This window comes from Pinus tabuliformis, chromosome 6 (genome assembly GCF_031772625.1).
Source record: "Pinus tabuliformis cultivar Carrire ecotype Pingquan chromosome 6, CPIR1, whole genome shotgun sequence".
Lineage (NCBI taxonomy): Eukaryota > Viridiplantae > Streptophyta > Pinopsida > Pinales > Pinaceae > Pinus > Pinus tabuliformis.
The window spans coordinates 289,186,427-289,205,660 of NC_142292.1; positions in this window are offsets into that span (position 1 = coordinate 289,186,427).

Genomic DNA, 19,234 nt, shown 5'->3' on the forward strand with positions numbered 1-19,234 from the left:
AGAAAGAGGCTCATTAAAGCCAAAATCCCTCTGGAGTATCGTCTCGAGTGGTTTTTGATATCTTTACAACCCCATATCTCCAAGGATGTCTCCATGTCTGGTGTCTATTCTGAAGAGCAAGCCATTTTTAGGGCCCAGCAATTAGAATTGATCTACTCTCAGTCTGGGATCCTACAAAAATACTTGCCAGATGCTCCTGGGTCTAAGGTTGGCGTAGCTAAGTTGAAGCCAGTTCCACACGCGGATGGTATCGTTGGGTCAGTAGACACAACTACCGTGAACTTGTTGAACCAATTGCAGCAGTTGTCCTTACAAACTGCTTCTAACAATCAAGTCACATCGTCTAATCCCCCGGCTTCCCAAACTTCTTCAATTAATGCCGTCCAATCTGATAACCCTAAAGGAAATCAAAATTCCAATGGGAAAAAGAAAGGACGAGGTAAGAAAAAGAACCAGGATGGGAAGCTTGATGAAAATAAGTTCGGCAACAATGCTGGTGGTGGTAGAAATGAGTCAAGAAAGAAAGTTAAGTTTCCATGCAAGTTGTGCGGTGGAGACCATTTAACTCATCTCTGCCCTAAGATTGAAGACACTCAGCGCTTGTTAGGACAGAAAGGGACTTCTAGTTCTCAAGCTATGTTGACCAACCCATTTCCCTAAGGGCAGCAACTTCTTGCTGGCGCGAGTTCAAATCCTGGTACCTCCGCAGGGGGCAACCAGGAAGGGGACAAGTCATCAAATGTTTTCATGATGGGTTCTCACGCTAATGTGACCACTCGGTCATGTGATTATCGTGAAGCCGAAACTTCCAAGGGTAAGTCAGTTCCCGAAACTAACAACCCACTTCATATTGAGCGACCCCCTGTCGAGACTATACCACGGATACCGAAAGGTTCCGCTAAACACGCAACGATTAATCCTAATGCTAGGGCCGCCCAAAATTACTCCATTGAGGATGATCTGGCTCGGAGTCCGTGCACCATGTCCGCTTTAGAGGTTCTCCAGTCGTGTCCGGCTCAGAGAAGTGCCTTGCTACCGGCAATGGGGGCAGTGGATCCAAGTAATTCCTTAGCTCTCACTTTTGATATGAATAATGTCAAAAAGAGACTTCCTCATCACATGGCTTTCCAGATAAAGTCTACCTACCAGAAAACGAATATTTTTCGGACGGTTATAGATGAGGGAGCTTCCACGTGTGTCATGTTTATGTCATGCTGGAAGGCCATTGGATCACCGTCGGTTGTTCCTTCACCTACCCTCTTAACAGCGTTTGATGGTCATTCTCATAGGCCATACGGGATTATCCCGGCCTTTCCTATATGTGTTGGAGGAAAGGTCGTTAATATCGAAGTAGAGGTCATAGATGCTAACCTAGACTACAATCTCCTCTTAGGAAGGAACTGGGTATACGAAATGGAAGTCGTTGTTTCGACTCTATTTCGTGTCGTTTTATTTCCTCATGAAGGGAAAATCGTTAATGTTGACCAATTGGACTATTCTCCAGTTGATCCTCAAGCAACTTCTGACTCTATTGTTCCCTTAGTGGATAAACCCCGTCCGCCTATTGAGAATTTAGGAGTCAGGATGTACTCTTCATTAATGGGTACGTTTGATCTTCCCCCTCCTATGGCTAGAATAGATACAATTTCATCCTCCAGGGACCCTTTACAGAGAGAGTTTGTTCAAACTCCTTATTCTTCGGATCCTAGAACCTTAGCTTCATCTATGACCACATAAGATGACGATAATGTAGGTGGAATAGAATCTCTTATGTCTGTAGTAGAACCTAGATGTGAATCTATCCATAACTCTGCAGATAACCATTCTACTCCTTCCTCTGGGAAAGAAATAGATGGTAATGTGGCTCATAATCGGACCCTTGATTCCATCTCTGCATCGGATTGCTCGGATATTGTTTTTCCATCGAATGAAGCGATATTTGAAGCAATGATGGTTGTAGATCGGCCTTTGGAAGATTTATATCGTCGGTCATGTTTTCATTCCCCTGTGCATGAAGTCGGATCTCGGTCCTCCAGTTTGACTAACGATGTTTGTATGGTCCCTTTGGTTCCAACACAGTTATTTTCCGAAGGAAGTATATTGATTGGTTTGATCATCGTACCTATAAACATCCCTAGGAGTAAGTTGGCGGAGCCCCCTAACGGGCTCTACCTAAGGAAGTGCTTTGCTTAGTTTTGGCTAGGCAATGGCTTCTTTGTACTTTATGTATATTTGTACATATATCATCGAGAGTTTTCTGATATCAGCACTTTTTGGTCTACTGTGGCAGGTGTTGATGGATGATTTGGTCTATTTTGGGTTCACCGATGGTGCTAGTCGGCACACTCGGAATCTCGCTTCCGCAGCTTGGGTACTCTATTATCCAACTGGTCAATTGATGGCATCAAGAGGCGTGTGTATCGGTCCCGCTTCAAACAATATGGCCGAGTATACTGCCGTTATTAATTTATTATCCAAGGCAATCCCTCATGGGATCGACTCGTTGGTAGTGTATCTTGATTCTCAATTGATAGTGTCTCAATTAAATAACATTTATCGGGTACGGGATCCATCTTTATATCGCCAGTATTTAAGGGTGAGGTTGTTGCAAAGATCATTTACTTATATTAGTTATTTGCACATTCCAAGATCTCATAATTGGTTAGATGATTCTATCGCTAATCGGGAATTAGGCTGGCACATCAATCATTCATCATAATAAAATCAAGCATCAAAAAGTCAAATTGTATATATATATATATATATATATATATATATATATATATATATATATATATATATATATATATATATATATATATATATATATATATATATATATATATATATATATATATATATATCGTAAAGCGTCTCAAGTGTACATATGTGTGTCCAAAAATATACAAAATTTGGGACTCAAATGCCCATAATCATGTCCGGCATATCTAATGCCTCGGCTCAGGATGAGCGTCTAAGTATGTAACTATCGCATTGGCCACACGCCGAAAAGTGCGAACCCAGTCACGTGGCATGCCAACCACATGACGTTGCATATCCTTAGGAAGGTCCTCTATGGCGGCCATCGGTACTCGACAGCTCAGTCTCGCCAAGTGTCGCTGGACGTTGTTTAGAGTCCGTTGTGTATCAACAGTCGCCTCTTCGGCTCCTCGTCCACGCCATCCATGCCATGGGAACCCATCTGGTCGTACCAGCCCAATGTCTAGAACATGATCATCATATCAGTCATTTGAATCTCAGCAAAAATATTTTTTTTGCATCATTATATTTGAAAATTTCAAAAAAATCATAAAATCAAAAATTTCTTACCAATCTCGCCCCATGCTGCGTTCGGTGGTAACGCTAGATCAGGATCTCCTCGGAAATCCAGCCCAGCATAGGGATAGTCATCCACGGCGATGATCTGCTGATCCCACCAGGTGAAGAAATCATCATCAAAGGCAGTCCTTGGGAACTCCCCACCCCCCAGACGTTTCATCAGATCGGCCCACTGGCCCATGCGTGGATCGCGTGGGGTGCTAATGGAAACTGCTACCCTGGGGCGGAGTGCGGGAACCTTCTCGAGAAAGAAAGTACATAGGATAGTCCCATATCCAAAGTTCTTGGTCTGTCCCCTCCTGATAGAAGTGAGCTGTCTCTTCATGTTGGCCAGGAGAGGAGTACACCAGTCAAGCACAGTAGTGAGACAGTCAACTGCCACGCTCACGATGACCCGTGATGCTTGATGCAGAGAGGATGATCCGTTCACTCGAGCTATGGTGAACAGGATTATCCTAAGTGACAAACTCGCCACATATGTGATGGAAATCTGGTTCCCAACCTTCTTGGGATGTCTCGGGAAGTATATCCGTACATAGTCCTCTATCGTGAGGCTACTCCGTGTCCTACCCTGGGAATGTACTACCTCTCCCCTTCGGGAAAGGCCCGTGATAAAATAGATATCCTCCACTTCTACCCTGAGCGGCATCTGATCGATCATAAAGGCTTCCTCCTCGACGTCCCAATAATCAATGAGCATCTCAAGCAGACGCGTGTTCGCTTTCATATTTGGCAGTTTGAAAAATTTAAGCAAACCGCATCCCCGTAGGGCATCTAATGCTTCTGGACTGTTCATAACTTCATTATCTACCGCTGCGTGCTCTCTTTCATGCCACGTGACAGGCATCCTGAGAAAAAATCGATTTATAACCGTTAGTTTTTGTGTAAAAATGGTTCGCGGCGTATACGCGGGTCCCTATGCACACAGTCGCATATAGGGCCCGCGTGTACGCGGGTTCAATATTACCAACCCGCGTATACGCCGCGGGGAAATTTTTGACAAAAGTTCAACGGTGAAACATCAATCAAAAATCTTAAAACCTGTCACAATCAATTGCAAGCTAAGTATAAGAGTTACCTGGAGGTCTGTGACGAATTTGAACGGTTGAATCTGGCTGTGGGAAGTTTGCTCCTTTTGCTCCAAATCCTTTGCTCTCAAACTCAAATGGTAGAAATGGTGAGTCCAAAATGATTTTTATAAGTTTTGAAAATGCAAAATTTTTTCAAAATTTTATTTTGTTTAGCCTCATGTGACTTTTAACTTGGGAGCTTGGAATGTTGAGAATGGTTTGTTTTTCAGGACATTTTGGACGATTTTCAGTTTCGAGACGGTTCCATGACTGCTGACCCGTCATGGCAGGTATCGTTTTCTCACTGGCATATAGGTTAGGGACACCATTTTTCCGCTGCATTATGCATACTAGCCTCCATTTTCCGATACATCTGTCATAGGGTCAATCCCATCGTGTTATGGTTCACAAGCCATCTTCACTCGCCGATTCTTTAAATCATGACACGATGGTAAAGCCATCCTATTACATGGGCATCGTAGTTAGCACCTCACTGACATTTGTTGCCCATGCTGCTCCATTGAGTAGGCTCAGGAGTCCTCTGTAGTCCCACCATAACTTATGCGTTGAAGACTCATTCCTCTTAGCTTCTCTGCTTTGTTCTGGCCTTATACCCTAGAGGCTCCTTTGTGTTGAGTTGTACTACTGCATTGCATGTTGACCACTTGCACCTTTTGGCCTAGAGTCGGCTTCACTTGGACTCGTGTTTAAGCCAAATGTTGACCATGATGACTGCAAAATCAACCTTGCATACCTTTGACTTCTGCAGCTTGACACACCTTGACCCGTGGAAGGAACACACCTTTGAGTGTCACTGGCCAGTTTTCACCTCCCTACATTGATCATAGGAACGTTCCATTCCCAGGAACTAGATCATCTGTTTCACCGACACTCATTCTTTCCACTGTACCATGGCATTCTTTTATTCTTTTCCAGCTTAACAGAAAAAGACAAAAAAAATTAAATATTCCAAAAAGAGCGGGAACGGGACAGTATTTCCATTTATTGTTGGTAGCTAGAGTCAGTCGTGTCGCCCTTAAACAAAGCACTCAAAACAAAGTCTCCTCCACATGGGTGGGATTTAGTTTGACTTAGGTATGCCATAACCTTGTTATTTGAGTCAGTTCTCCCCCGATTGGTTATCTCTTCCAATCATATGGAGGGTTCATTCGTGCCTCCTGCATGGCAAACTTATACAGAGTCATCATATGCTGCCACATAGTCACATTGAGTCATGCTTTTGTTCAAGGGAAGTTAGCCTGAGTCGGCCTCTTTGCGGTGTCTCTTGACTCATTTTTCAATCGGCCATCCCTGGTTGTCAGTGTCATGTCTTTCATCACATCAGCTATATTGGTCCTTTACTCGTGCCAGTTTGAGCAGGTCGCCATTGACTTCTTGTTGGTGGGTCTTGTCCTTATCAACGACGACATCTTGCTCTGAGGACAGGCCTAGAGCCGCACCCTGGCCCTATTTTCATTATTGATAGGTCACCTTGTGCTCAGCATCGATCAGTATCATGGGTCTTTGACTGAGTGGTTTCCCTTGTGTTCGACATCAGCTTACATTATCACACATTGGGATTCGTGCAGTACCTTGTTTTCCATTTGACCCTATTGGTGGATACCTCGCCTCTGTGTCAGCTTTCATTATTGGTTGGTTCAGAGGGTTTCTATTGTGCGCTAGCCACATCTTGTGTACGTCAGAAACGTACTCCGGTTGGGTTACTACATCTTTTTCGTTCGATTCCTTTCACATTATTGGCCTACGGGTTACACTCGCACTAGATTGATGAAGGATGCCTTAATGCCTTCCTTCTAGCGGATCTTTCCCTATCGACTCCGACTCATTGCTCTGGGGCAAAGATCTAGAGTCCATTTGGCAGTACCTTGGGGTTTGCAGTCATTAGTGGCAGATCCTTCGCTATCGACAGTGGGAAACCATCATTGTCTCCTGATCGATAGATTCTTACAAGTGTTCGACTCCAGCTCATCTATTCACACTTGTTAGATTGTACTGGGTACCTTGACGCTCATTATCATTATCGGTGAGTAGTCTCGCGTTTGTTAACAATATACATCAATGACCGGTAATCAAACGATTTCTCACATGGTCGACTTCAGATCATTTATTCCCATGGTGTAGAAATGTACCACGGCGGTCGGTGAAGACCTCAGGTTGTATCAGCATTCATTAGTTCACTTGACAATTGCTCCTGTTGCTGCTAGTTGATACCACTCCACTTTATATGTTGCAGTCAGTCATGGCGACATTCTATATGCGGGCACCTGAGTTTGCAGTGTAGTACCATCCTATTCCATCATGTTCAGTTGGTACCTTTTTGGGATTAGTCTTTGATATCAGTGATCCATTGCATCTTTCAGCATCATTGACAGTCTTATATGTGATATTCAGACATGTACTTGTTCATTATGATCAGAAGATCCATTATGTATTTTTCAGTCATTTATACTTGTATACTTAGTGGATCCACTTGTACTTGATATGCGGACATGATTTACTTTTTCTGAGCATGGGTATGCCTGCCTCAGACAGTGTTTCTTTCTGATCTCCTTTGGTGGCTTGGCAGGCTGAATTCTGGTGAAGTCCTCCTCGGTTTTTGACAGACTTCCTTTCCATGTACTCACATAATATATTTCGGCCATCATGTACCCCTTCTGACCTCATATATTAGGGGGCATCTGTTATAGCTCCAAATCTCACTCTTATGGTTTGTGATGTTGTACTCATGGCCTAGGGCAAACCCTCCTTCCAGACCTGGTCCTAAAATTTAAAAAACAGTGTTTTATCCCTTATACGCGACATTACCCTGAGTTAAACGCGTGTATACGCAGGTCTGTGTATATCCAACCCATGTATATGTATTAAAACACTTAAAAAAATATAAAATTCCTTATTTTGGGGCGGAGATCGCGGGTTTTACCTGCTGATCACCTGTTAGTGCCCGTGGCCCAACTGTTCCCAACCAACTCCCAACTAAAAAACTACTTTGGGAGAGGTATAAAAAGACCTCAAAGGGAGGGCCTAAGGGAGGAGAGAAGAGAGAGAAAGGTTATTATGCTGAGATTTTTCCCCTGACTAGGTCTAAAGTCCCTTGTGCCTTCTGCACTTCCCCCATTTGTACAGGAAACTCTTGTTTCCTTGTGTGTTGATGTTCATCCATTACTTGAGACATCATGGAGAGAGTCAATGGAAGGAGTTTGTTAGAGGCTTGAGGCTGGAACGGATCCGGAAGGAAGCTTTGCTTGGAGCCTGTTGAAGGTGACTTAGGTGAAAATATTCTTTTTATGTACTTTATTTGTCTATAATAAAAGAAACACATGTCTTGGTTCCCGAAATGAATCCTCTTTATGTTAATGATATTCATGTTTAGAATTCATATGTAAATGGTTGTTTGGATTTCATAACTAACTACCTTTATCTATAACATGAAGATGGTTTCTTTATAAGGTTTTGTCCATATACTGTTGTGTTCTTTGGAATTAGTTGTTTTGCAGGACAAAAGAAAAGAAGGGAACTCCAAGAAGGTTTTGGACCCTAAAGGCCTTCTCGAACGTAGGACCTAAGGTACGTACCCTCTACAATAGAATTTGCTTCTAATAGCATAATGGTTGTGTGAATGTGTACTTCTTTGAATAGACAACTTTCAGTCTGCTAGGGTTTCAACCCAAAAAGCCCTAGGGGAAAATTTCCCTCAATCACTGAGATTAGAATGGATCATGAAGGATTTTTCCCGGGATCTGCAAGTGGAAAGCATATAAACAGACCATTCCCTTCAAGCAAAAGAAAAACTAGTCAGTTACTTTAGTTCATACATTCTGATTTATGTAGACCCATGCTTGTTACTTATCTTGGTGGATACTTGTATTTCATGATTTTCCTTGATGATTTTTCTCCTAAGACATGGATATTATTTTTAAAATGAAAGGCGAAGCATTTGACATGTTCATAGATTTCAATGCTCTGATTGAAAATCGAACTAGAAAGTTCATCAAACCTTTCAAATCTAATAATGGGGGAGAGCTCACCTCTAATGATTTTTAATGATATTTGTAAACGACACCACAATAAAGAAAGAGGAAATTTTGTTGTAAAATCCACAACAAAATGGTGTGGATGAAAGGAAGAATTGATCCATTATGGAAGCGGCCAGAGCTATCCTACATGCTCAAAATCTACCAAAGTTTTTTCGGGGAGAAGCTACAATTATTGTTTTTTACGTGCAAAGAATAACTCCTCATCAGGCCTTAGATAATAATACTCCTAAAGAAGTATTCATTGGTAAAATTTCTAAATTTATTCATTTTAGAATCTTTGTTTATCTTGTGTACTTCCATGTGCCAAAACAGAAAAGGAACAAATTGGAAGCTTCAGGTAAGAAAGGTACATTTGTTGGTTATTGTGATAATTCAAAAGTTTATATAATTTATGTACCTAGTCAAAGAACTACAGAGTTTAACATAGATGTAACAATTGATGAAGATGCAGCTATTAGAAAAGTAAGAGACTCTCCTCCTCCTACGATTGTTGAAAGACAAGATGTTAATGAAAAAGAAATTGCATCTAAGTTTGAACCAGAACCTGAGAATGAGCTTGCTAATAATCCAATGGGTCCCATGGATCCTCTAGATCCTCCACCTCATGATCCTCCTACCAGTAAGACACCAATATGGCTTTTTTATACCTTGCAAGATGTTGAACAACAATGCTTCCCCAAGAGGAACATTTAAAGAAAGTAAGAAGCCAAGTCGGTTTCAAGGGTATGTTACTGCCATGAGCAACATCATTTAGGCATAACCATGGACCTTTGAAGAAGCTTCAAAAGAACAAGTCTAGAAAGATGCCATGACTGAAGAATATGAATCTATCATCCAGAATGATGTCTAGGAAGTGGTTCCTAGACCTCAAGGTAAATATGTTGTGACTTCTAAATGGTTGTTTAAGATCAAACATGGTCTAGATGGCAGTATTGAAAATTATAGGGCTAAATTTGTAGCTAGAGGTTTCTCTTAGAGAGATAGAATATATTATGATGATATTTTTTCACCTGTAGCTCCTTATACTACTATTTGATCTATTTTTGCCTTAGCTTGTAGCCATGGATAGACTCTTCACCAAATGGACATGAAAATTGCTTTCTTGCATGGCTTCCTCAAGGAAGAGGTATTTGTGGAACAACCACAAGGCTTTGAAGAGCATGACAGGGAAACTCATGTATACAGCCTTAAGAAATCCTTATATGGGTTAAAGAAACCTTCAATAGCTTGGTATGCTTACATAGATAGCTACCTGCTAAATCTTAGTTTCACAAGAAGCAGTGCACACCCAAACCTCTACTTCAAGACGGTCCAAGGTATACCTTTGATTTTGGTATTATATGTTGATGATTTATTCTTGACAGGAAGAAAACCTCTTATCTTCCACTGTAAGAGGCAGTTAGCTTCTAAATTTGAAATGAAATACCTTGGTTTGATGCATTGCATTCTGGGTCTATAGGTTTGGCAAAGACCTAGTGAAATTTATCTTTCTCAAGGAAAATATGTTGTTAAGATTCTTGGAATATTTTTTATGGTTTAATATAATTCCATGCATAGTCCTATGGAAATGAACTTTAAGAAATTGTGTGGAAAAACTACAGGACCTAGTCTGGAAAATCCCATGGAGCATAGACAGCTCATTGGTGTTTTGATGTTTTTGGTAAACACTAGACCTGACATATGCTTTGTTGCAAAACACTTTAAGTCAACATATGATTGGTCCCTTTCATTCCCACTAGACTGTTGTAAAACATGTACTAAGATACCTGCATGGAACTATCAATCTAGGATTGAAATATGTTGCTTAAAATGAAAGACTTCATGGATATAATGATGATGATTGGGCTAGTAACTATGTTGATAGAAAGAGAAATTTCCAACGCTTATTTAGCTTGGGATGTGAAGAAAGAATAAGTATTTTTCACTGAGTACAGATGAAGCTGAGTACATTGCTGCTATCATGGCTAGCTGTGAGGCAGTTTGGTTGAGAATGCTTTTTGGGGAACTATTTGAGAAAGTTTCAGGCACAACAGTTATATATTCTGACAATAATAGTGGGATTAATATTCCAAAAAATGTTGTGTTTCATGATAAGTCCAAGCATATTGAGATAAACTATCACTATATCCAGGATATGGTGTAGAGAGGAGTAGTGAGGCTCCATCACATCTCCATTGATTATTAGATCACTAACATTCTTACCAAGCCTTTATTGAAAGGAAAGTTCCTGGTTTTTAGAGAGAAGATTGGACTTATGGACGTGACCCTTTCGGGAAGTGGTCATAGCTGATTGAGAACATTGAGCTACATTCCCCCTGTCAATAGATCACTGAATTAGAGAATGATGTCGGAAAGCTCCTAATAATGAGGGACATCTTTGGTAGTGTGTGCCATAAGAGTAGGCCTCAGTATGGATCCAACCCACAGTCTAGGACGTGGGAAGAGCCACCTATATTCACAATAGGTGTAGTGATACTTGTATGTGTCACTTGTCTAGGATGCAGATGTTCCACCACTTGATGTTTAATGAAACTTGGTTGTGTTTGATTTTTGTCTGTGTGACTTAAATCTTGTCCATATGATGATCCTTTCCTTTCTAAATTTTTGTCAAGTGGATGATTCGTCTTGAGATTACGACTTCATTGTTACAAATGTTACAGAGTAGAGTAAAACTGAGACGAAATGAAAGAGATTAGAGGAAGCAAAGATCTTTTATGCAGAAAGAAATTCCTCCCTAGTTGAGAGGAACTGTTAAAATTTGGCAGCATAGGCATGCCCTAGAATAAATCATATCTTTCAGTTATGTTTGAACCACCTATAATAAAATTTCATTTCTAATAATTGTAATATGATTTTCCAAAAATAGTATGTCACATCTCAATTTGGAAGTGACTTTCCAGAAATAGAAATTCATGTCTAAATGATCAAGGATGATCTCAACATATGGAATCCACTTTAAAATAAAATCAATCATGATTGTACAAATCACACATTAATGTTTTTATCCCTACTAGTATTATTATTATTATGATACTATTATTTATAAAATAGTCTAAAGTCATTCACCTTTAATGGATTAATAAAAATAAATTCTCATGGAATAAGTAAATTAAATTGATATTCTCTTGGAAAATTGAACCTATCTCTTTGAATAAAATAGTGACTCCGCACTTAAGAGAATGTAACTCTCCCTCACTAACTCAATGTATGGAAACAATGTAACTTCTCATCATTAAATGCACTTGTAACTCCCTCATTCAATTTGATTTGTAACTCTCACTAAATATTCTCTTATGTCTAAGTGTAACTCTCTCTCTCTCTCTCTCTAATTCGAATTATAACTCCTCAAGACAAGTGTACCTCTTCATCTATTCTTGGGATGAGTTACACTTCTCCTCAAGTAACTCTTCTGTCATGGAATTTTATTCTCCTATTATTGGCTCAAAGCATGAATTCAGTTTATGACTCCTCTCCTTTCTCATCTATTTAAGCAAGAGGATGTGAGAGTTGAGAGTAGCATGTTCATTATGAAGAAGGAGAGAGAGTGTTGAGTGTGTGCAAGAGAAGTGTCAGAACTAGTGAAGCGCAAGAGCAAGGGAATAACTGGAGCAAGTCTGAAGGACATGATCTGATCAGGAGAAGGAGGAGATCTTCAATCAAAGACCAAGTGAACTTTAGCTACAAGTTGATTAAACATTGGTGACTTTATCCATTCTCTCTCTCTCTCTCTCTCTCCCTCTCTCACTCTCTCTCTCTCTCTGTGTAACATGTTGAACAATTGAATAAATCTAATAAAAGAAGAATCATTTGGGTTTTCCCCCTTAAGGGTTTTTTCCGTAGTCACTGGACCAAAATCTCAGTGTCTCATATTTGTGCTTGGTTGTCTTCATATGATTCTTAAGCTTATATTCTATCTACAATTGCTAGTCTGAAAAGTTTTGAAGAATAAATCTACATTCTAATTGTAACAACATAGAACATTCAATTTTCTGCAAAGTAAATTCAGTTTTCTGCAAAGCGCATTAAACTTTTTGCAAACTACATTAAGTTTTCTGCATAAAACTTTCAAGTTTCTGCAAATAATTTTTAAATTTATTCCTAGAACTTCCATATTTTAACATCCTCCATCTACATTGTCAATGAATTCTTCAAATAAATCCTTATGAAAATTTTTGTGGCAAGTTGCTCTCATATCAAGCAACCATGCATCTTTCCATGAAGCAAGTGAATTATTAAACAAGTCTTTAGTTACTCCAATTTTGTAGTGTGTCACAATATAATGAGTGGATTCAGGGGATTTACCTTTCCCTAGATTTGGTGATTTACCTTTCACTTCATTTATTTCTTATCTGATTTTTTCTAAAGAGAACTTGCATGTGGAAGCATCATGTCCATTTCAGTTGTATCACATACAATGAAGATAGGGTTTTCCTCATTGGTAATGTTTTCCCCCCTACCTCTGTTATTCTTATTTCCATGTGCTATTTTGCCACCTCTTCCTCTGGAAGAATCTTTTGTATGATTCTTCTCTTTTTGTGCAAGACACACAACTTCTTCAGGAAACTGAAAATTTGTCTTCTTCTTCCCAAAATCTTTCTCTCTTTCTACAAACTTCTCCAAAAGAGTGTAAAAGTGTTGGGAGCGGGATCCCCCAAGGGCAGTTTTGGGGCTAAATCCCATGTTTAATTCAAGCTTTTATAATATTATTGTAAAGACTCCACATTTTATAGTCGCAGAGCGCAAAGGTATTATGTGTCACAAAGGGTAGTCCGCCCTTAGTTTTGTAAAGTCAAGTCGGCTGTAAGAGATCTACCCATGGTCCATGAACCATGGGATTGTATAAAAAGAGCTAAGCTCTAAGTAGTTAAAAGGATAACAAGAGGAATAGAGTCATAGATTAGGGCAAGAAGTCTAAGTCTTGGGTTGTAGCATAGGTAGGATCTTTGCAGCTCAGTGCACAAAGGCCTAGGGTAGAAGTCTGCAGCTAAGTTCACAGACCCCTGCAACTATGTGCGTAGGGTGAACAGAGTCTGTAATACTTGAAAGATATTAATAAAAGGATTTATTGCAATGTCTGTGTATTTGTTCTGTTGATGGGTTTGGATATTTTTGTGTATGAAGATTCCTTTATTATACTTATATGGTGCACGAATGAATGCAATTACATTGAATAATTGAACACAATCACAAATATCTGCTTATGCGGTGATAACTTTAAGTATTTGAAAAGATAAGCAAAACACTTAGGATAATTAAGGAATCTGCACGACATGCTACCATACAAGCGAAAAAGTACTTGAGCCCTAGGTTAGGGTTGCGTGAAGGTATTGAAGGCTAGAATAAAAGTTTTGTCTTACAAGCCCTAAAGCAAGATCACCTGTGCAAAGGCAGGGATAGAAGAGATCAAACAACATCTCAACCATCTCAAGGGTGCAGAAACTTGGTTCCAGCATCCTCCCATACTGCCTCAGGTGAGACTATGGTTCATGATGCGCGGGCTTATGCCAAAAGGGCCAGTAGTGTAGGGATTTGTTTGGCTAATTAACGTTGAACCTGGGTCAAGCCCTCTCATACGAACGAATGGTTCCGTTTTCGGGACCGGAATCCGAATAAGAGACCTGTGATGTCATATCACTAAAATCCAACTAAGAAGGAGATTGGAGACTAGTTGGAGAGAAAAATCCATGAATTCACGGCACAGGAGAACCGAAACCCTTAACTGACAAAGAAACAATGGTTGGACTGGTACCTATATATAGAGATCCATGAGATCTTTTTTTGTTCTTTCCCGATTGAGCTATACGAGTGGATCACAAAGCTAGCAGATAGCCAAGGAAGGTGGAAACTTGACAGTCCTATTGTTTGGACCCCAAAGCTAGTGTGAAGGTTCGAAGCATCGGAGGATAAGATCACTTGCATTGTCGATCATTGGCTCGATTGTGTCATAGGAGGATTTGTGACTGAATTCGCGGTCGACACATCAGTTAGCTATAGCGATGTGGAGGATGCTTTTTCAAAGGACTGTGAGGTAAGCACGTAAAATATTTGAATACCTAGATTAAACTGTTGTTGTGCAAAAAACGGGTTATGCAGCTACCCTAATGTTTGTGACTACGAGAAAAGGAAAAACTTACAGAAACGAAGGAAATAATGGTCCAGAGTGTAACCCCTTGATCTCACCTCTGTGAAGGGATGAAGAAGGGATAGCGAAGGTTTCTCCACGAAGCGTTATTCAGTTAATAAGACAAGGGTTCCTGCGAATACCACCTCTTCCCACACCACCTCTGACTTCACCGCCATCACCTCCAACTTCACCCATACCACCTTGTTGGGCGCGGGGATCCCCCAAAGGAAGTTTTGGGGTTTAAAACCCAGATCCTGACTAAATCCAATGTAAAGACTCTATGTTTTGTGGGCATGGAGTGCAAGCTTGTAAATGAATCATATGGTTGTCCACCCTCATCTTTGTAATGTAATGGTGGCTTTAGAGATCTACCCATGGTCCACGGACCATGGGATTGTATAAATAGAGCGAGGCTCTAAGTTGTAAATCAACGAATGATAGTCATGAATGAAGGATGAAGAATTGAGTCTTATCTAAGTGTTGTGTCAAGTCTTTGGGTTGTAGAGTAGGAGAAGGATTTGTAGCTGAGTGCAAAGAGGCCTAGTAGTCCGTAGCTGACTGTGCGGACCCCTAAAGCTGAGTGCGCAGGGCGAGTTGAGTCTGTAACTGTCACACGGAATTTGTCAAGGGTGCGGACACGACTGACCTTCCTAGAAGTCTAAGACGTTCTAATGACAAACAAGACAAAATGGAGTGATCTTTCTCTAAATACACCTTTTACAACATGAAAACTACAAGTGTTTAGGCTTACCTTATTCCAAAACGCTGTTGTTGAAGTCCGTTCTTGACGATCTGGATGAGCTCCTCCTTCAAGTCAATTCCTGCAACCACAAACAATCAAACAATTACCAAGCACTTGCATTTCATATAATAAAACATATATTCAACATGCAGACCAAGGAACACATGAAATAACTCATTAACACAAGCTATTGAGAAAAATAAACCAGTTTGTATTAATAACGAAACAAAGAAACTCTTACAACCTGGCCTTGGTGTTGTGCAAGTTCCTCCCAGGGTCCATCAAGGGTTTTCCTCTACTTTGACAAAGCTCACCCTCTCCCAAGTAGAATCAAGTGAAGACAATCTCTCCTCACAAAGGCTCTAATGGAAGACCTAAATCCTGCAGCATTTACCCAAAGAAAATGTATAGCTCCAACCTCTTCTCCTTCTGGCTCAATGCCTTTATTTATAGTGCTGTAAAGAGGTTATTCAGGTCCACTATCAATGGGATCATCCCCCTCTTTGGGTGGGATAGGTCCCTTATTGATGGGATAAGTTCCCCCTTAATAGAGATACATGAACCAACTGGAGGCGCATCCATTTCATCAAACCGACCTCTAGAATGTTCTAGAAGTAACCACAAGTAACTTTTTCAAGATAAAACTCGCGCATTTTGCCTTTTACAGAGGGACGCACCTGTCCCTTAACATACAGAGCGTCCACGGACGCAGATTTTGTGAACATGGTCAGCGTCCCCGCAGGTAAGGCTAGAGAGAACCTGCGACCCCAGAGATAAACATAGTTTTTACAAGACTTTCTCTCTTCTTTGAGTTTGAGATGGATAACAGAGGCATGAGACTTGCCTAAGAGGGTAGCATGACTGTTGATTTGAGCCATACTAACTGTAAGTAGTCAAGGTGACATTTTTTAGTGTAACAGATTGCCCCCTAAAGTGCGAAGCCTGGAATAGAATAGGGTTTTGTAATTCTAGGAAGGGTGAAGCGCTTTATCATTTCAAGGATTGTCTTGTGGATGGCCTGGTTGGAACCTGCAATTTTCAACACAAAATACATGGATAAGATTATATCATCACTGAGGTAGGCATTCCCATACTCAGATTCAAAACTTTAACTAATGGACTAACTATTTTGATACAGGAATGATCTTGCAGTACATCATTTTAATAGACTTTTGTAGACACAGTATGGACGCAGCCATCTGTTTATGATTAGTCTACATAGATAATGAATACAAAACTCCTCGCAGCCTGGATGGTAGAAACTAGATCCAGGGTCTTCACTTCTACTTCCCGAATTGGTACGATTCTAGCCATGTGATTAAATGATTCGATGTCGAACATGGTAGAAACCACTTGATTACCAGTCAATGATGTAAACTGTTAACAAGCGTGAGAGAAACCACCAGTAATGTCAATGGTTCTCAAAGTACCAAGCACAACCCGTGAAATGTGAATAGATGTTTTGATGTCGAACACTTCACGGAATCCTTTGATCGAAAGTCAATGATGTAAACTGACGTCAAAGGCGAGAAACCTGCCATTGATGCATGCAGACTTCAAGGTACTGTCGATTCCTAAGTCATCTTTCTAGATAATGTGTCGATGTCGATAGAAAGCGACCCGTTGCAGGCAAGCCCGCAACACGAAATCATTGTTCAAGTTGAAGAAATGTTGCTGTAAGGACTGACTCAGGGATGGTCAAATGGATGACAAGTATTTTGCAGATGAAATTTTTGCTTGCAGACCTCTTGAACACATAACGACACAACAGATGGCTTGGTGACGAATAACTCAAAGTTAATCCCCGAAACCCGTTTAAAGACTTTCAAAGTGATTTGGTCAACTGTGAGGTAAAAGATTTCCCAACCCAGGTGAATGAAAAGTGTCGTGTTCAAGAGTGGTAATAAAGTTTCTTCTGAGACAAAAGGTGACAAACAGGTTCATTCTTCTCTCTTTTCCCCCACCATTTCTGGCAAGTACCTCTTTATTTTTAACAAGCTTGAGGAGGATAACATATGCTTGATTATAAGCTCATCCTTCGGACGAGTCCAACCTAGTTTAAATTCGAACCCTAGGAAGGAGTGGTTCGTTCCTGTTTGTAATTGAACAGGTCCTCTACTGTAAAAGTTTAACGAGCCCAGTATAGGAGAAACTCGGCGTTTTTCAACTTTAGAGAGTCTGAAAAAACTAAAGGAGACTCCACGTTGAACTTTTTCGTATATTTGTGTCCCTCAAGCCCGAAAAAGTATAAAATAATACCTGGGGGAACCGCTTGATCTTGCGACCAAGGAGTACTTTCATAATAGTGTCGTTGACCTGAAAAGTAAAAAGCGATCAAGGACACGTCGTTTTATTTCCTTATCGAGTTTGAAACGACAAAAACCCGGCAATCTTTTCCTGATTTTGCGGTCAGAAAAGAGCTAAAAGGGGACCGTCTTTTAATTCCGTTTTAACGAGTGAAAAAGAAACACTCGGCGATCTTTTCATGTTTTAGGAGTCAGAAAAGGGCTTAAAAGATGACTCTGATATTTTTGTTTGTGAAAAAATTACAATTTCCCTCGAAATCCCTTTGTCCTGCACAAAAGCAACACATTACTCATACCTGTTTAAAATAGGCAAAAATACATTCAAAAACATCTTTTCATGGTAAAAAATGAACTAATTCATCCAAAAAACCTATAAAAAGACCTTTTACCATGTCATTTTTACCGTTTCACTGTTGAGGTTGAAAAAGGAGCTTTTGACAAGAAACTTCCCGTGGTCGCTGCGGAAAATCTGACCGTCGGAATCGAACGCCGTCTCATCCAGGTATTTTACACATCCTACTCTGCATTTCTATCCGTTTAGAATCAATTTTTAGGTTTTAGTTTCATTTTTTGGGGGGGTTTTGGTTTTGGAATGCGCCTCTCGGCGGACGCAGGTGCCCTTCGGGTGACCTGCGTCCCCCGACTTTTTCTCATACGGGAAAACGGTCGGAAGACGCAGCCCGCCTTCAGGCCAGCTGCGTCCGAGCGCCCTGTGCTACAAAGCCGGGGTGCGTCCTCCGAGAAACGCGCATTTCAAAACCCCAACTCTCTCAAAAAACCACCAAAAATTCCCAAATCAATTTCTAATTGCTATTTTTGATATGCAGGGCATTAATCATGTTAGACTGGAGAGAAAGAGAGCATGTAGAGGAAGATGAAGCTGCAATAAATCATCAACCTTCCCTGGATGCCCTAAGAGCATGCGGATTATACAAATATTGGACCATACCGGGCATGAGGGGCCAGGTAAGATTCTTGGAATGGCTGGTTGAGCGATGGAACGTTCAAGAACAATGCTTTTACATAGGAGGGCACCAGCTCGAGATAGAGCCCTCGGATGTATACTTTCTCACTGGCTTGCCAAACAGAGGTGAGCAACTCAGTCTTGCGGGGACTAGGCCGGGTGGCCAATCCCTTGATAGTCTCCGCGAGGATTGGTGCACACGTGGGGCTCACCATTCAAAAGGCATAGAGATAAAACACATCACTCTACCGGAACTCAAAGTCATAGCGTTCACGGTTACCAGAATTTGCGGCGCGGCCGCTTTACACATTGCTTCCGGATCCCAAATGCGGATGGCAATTGACTGTTACCAAGGCACCATTTTCAACTGGTGTGAAGCTGTGTCGGCTCATATGAAGAGCCAACTGACCAAGGCAAAGAACGGACGACTAAAGACTTTTGGATATGGGCCTATAGTCGTGAGCTTTGCCTTGGAGAGAATTCCAATGCTGATCCCTCAGCAACTCACTGTTGATATCTTGGGTCCTCGGCAGCCAAAGCTGATACGATGGGTTGCGGTGATGGCCCGGCATCCTGACGAGGGCGCGACAGTAGTTCGATTCTCAGATAGTTATTTTGACTGGTTAGAGGGCCA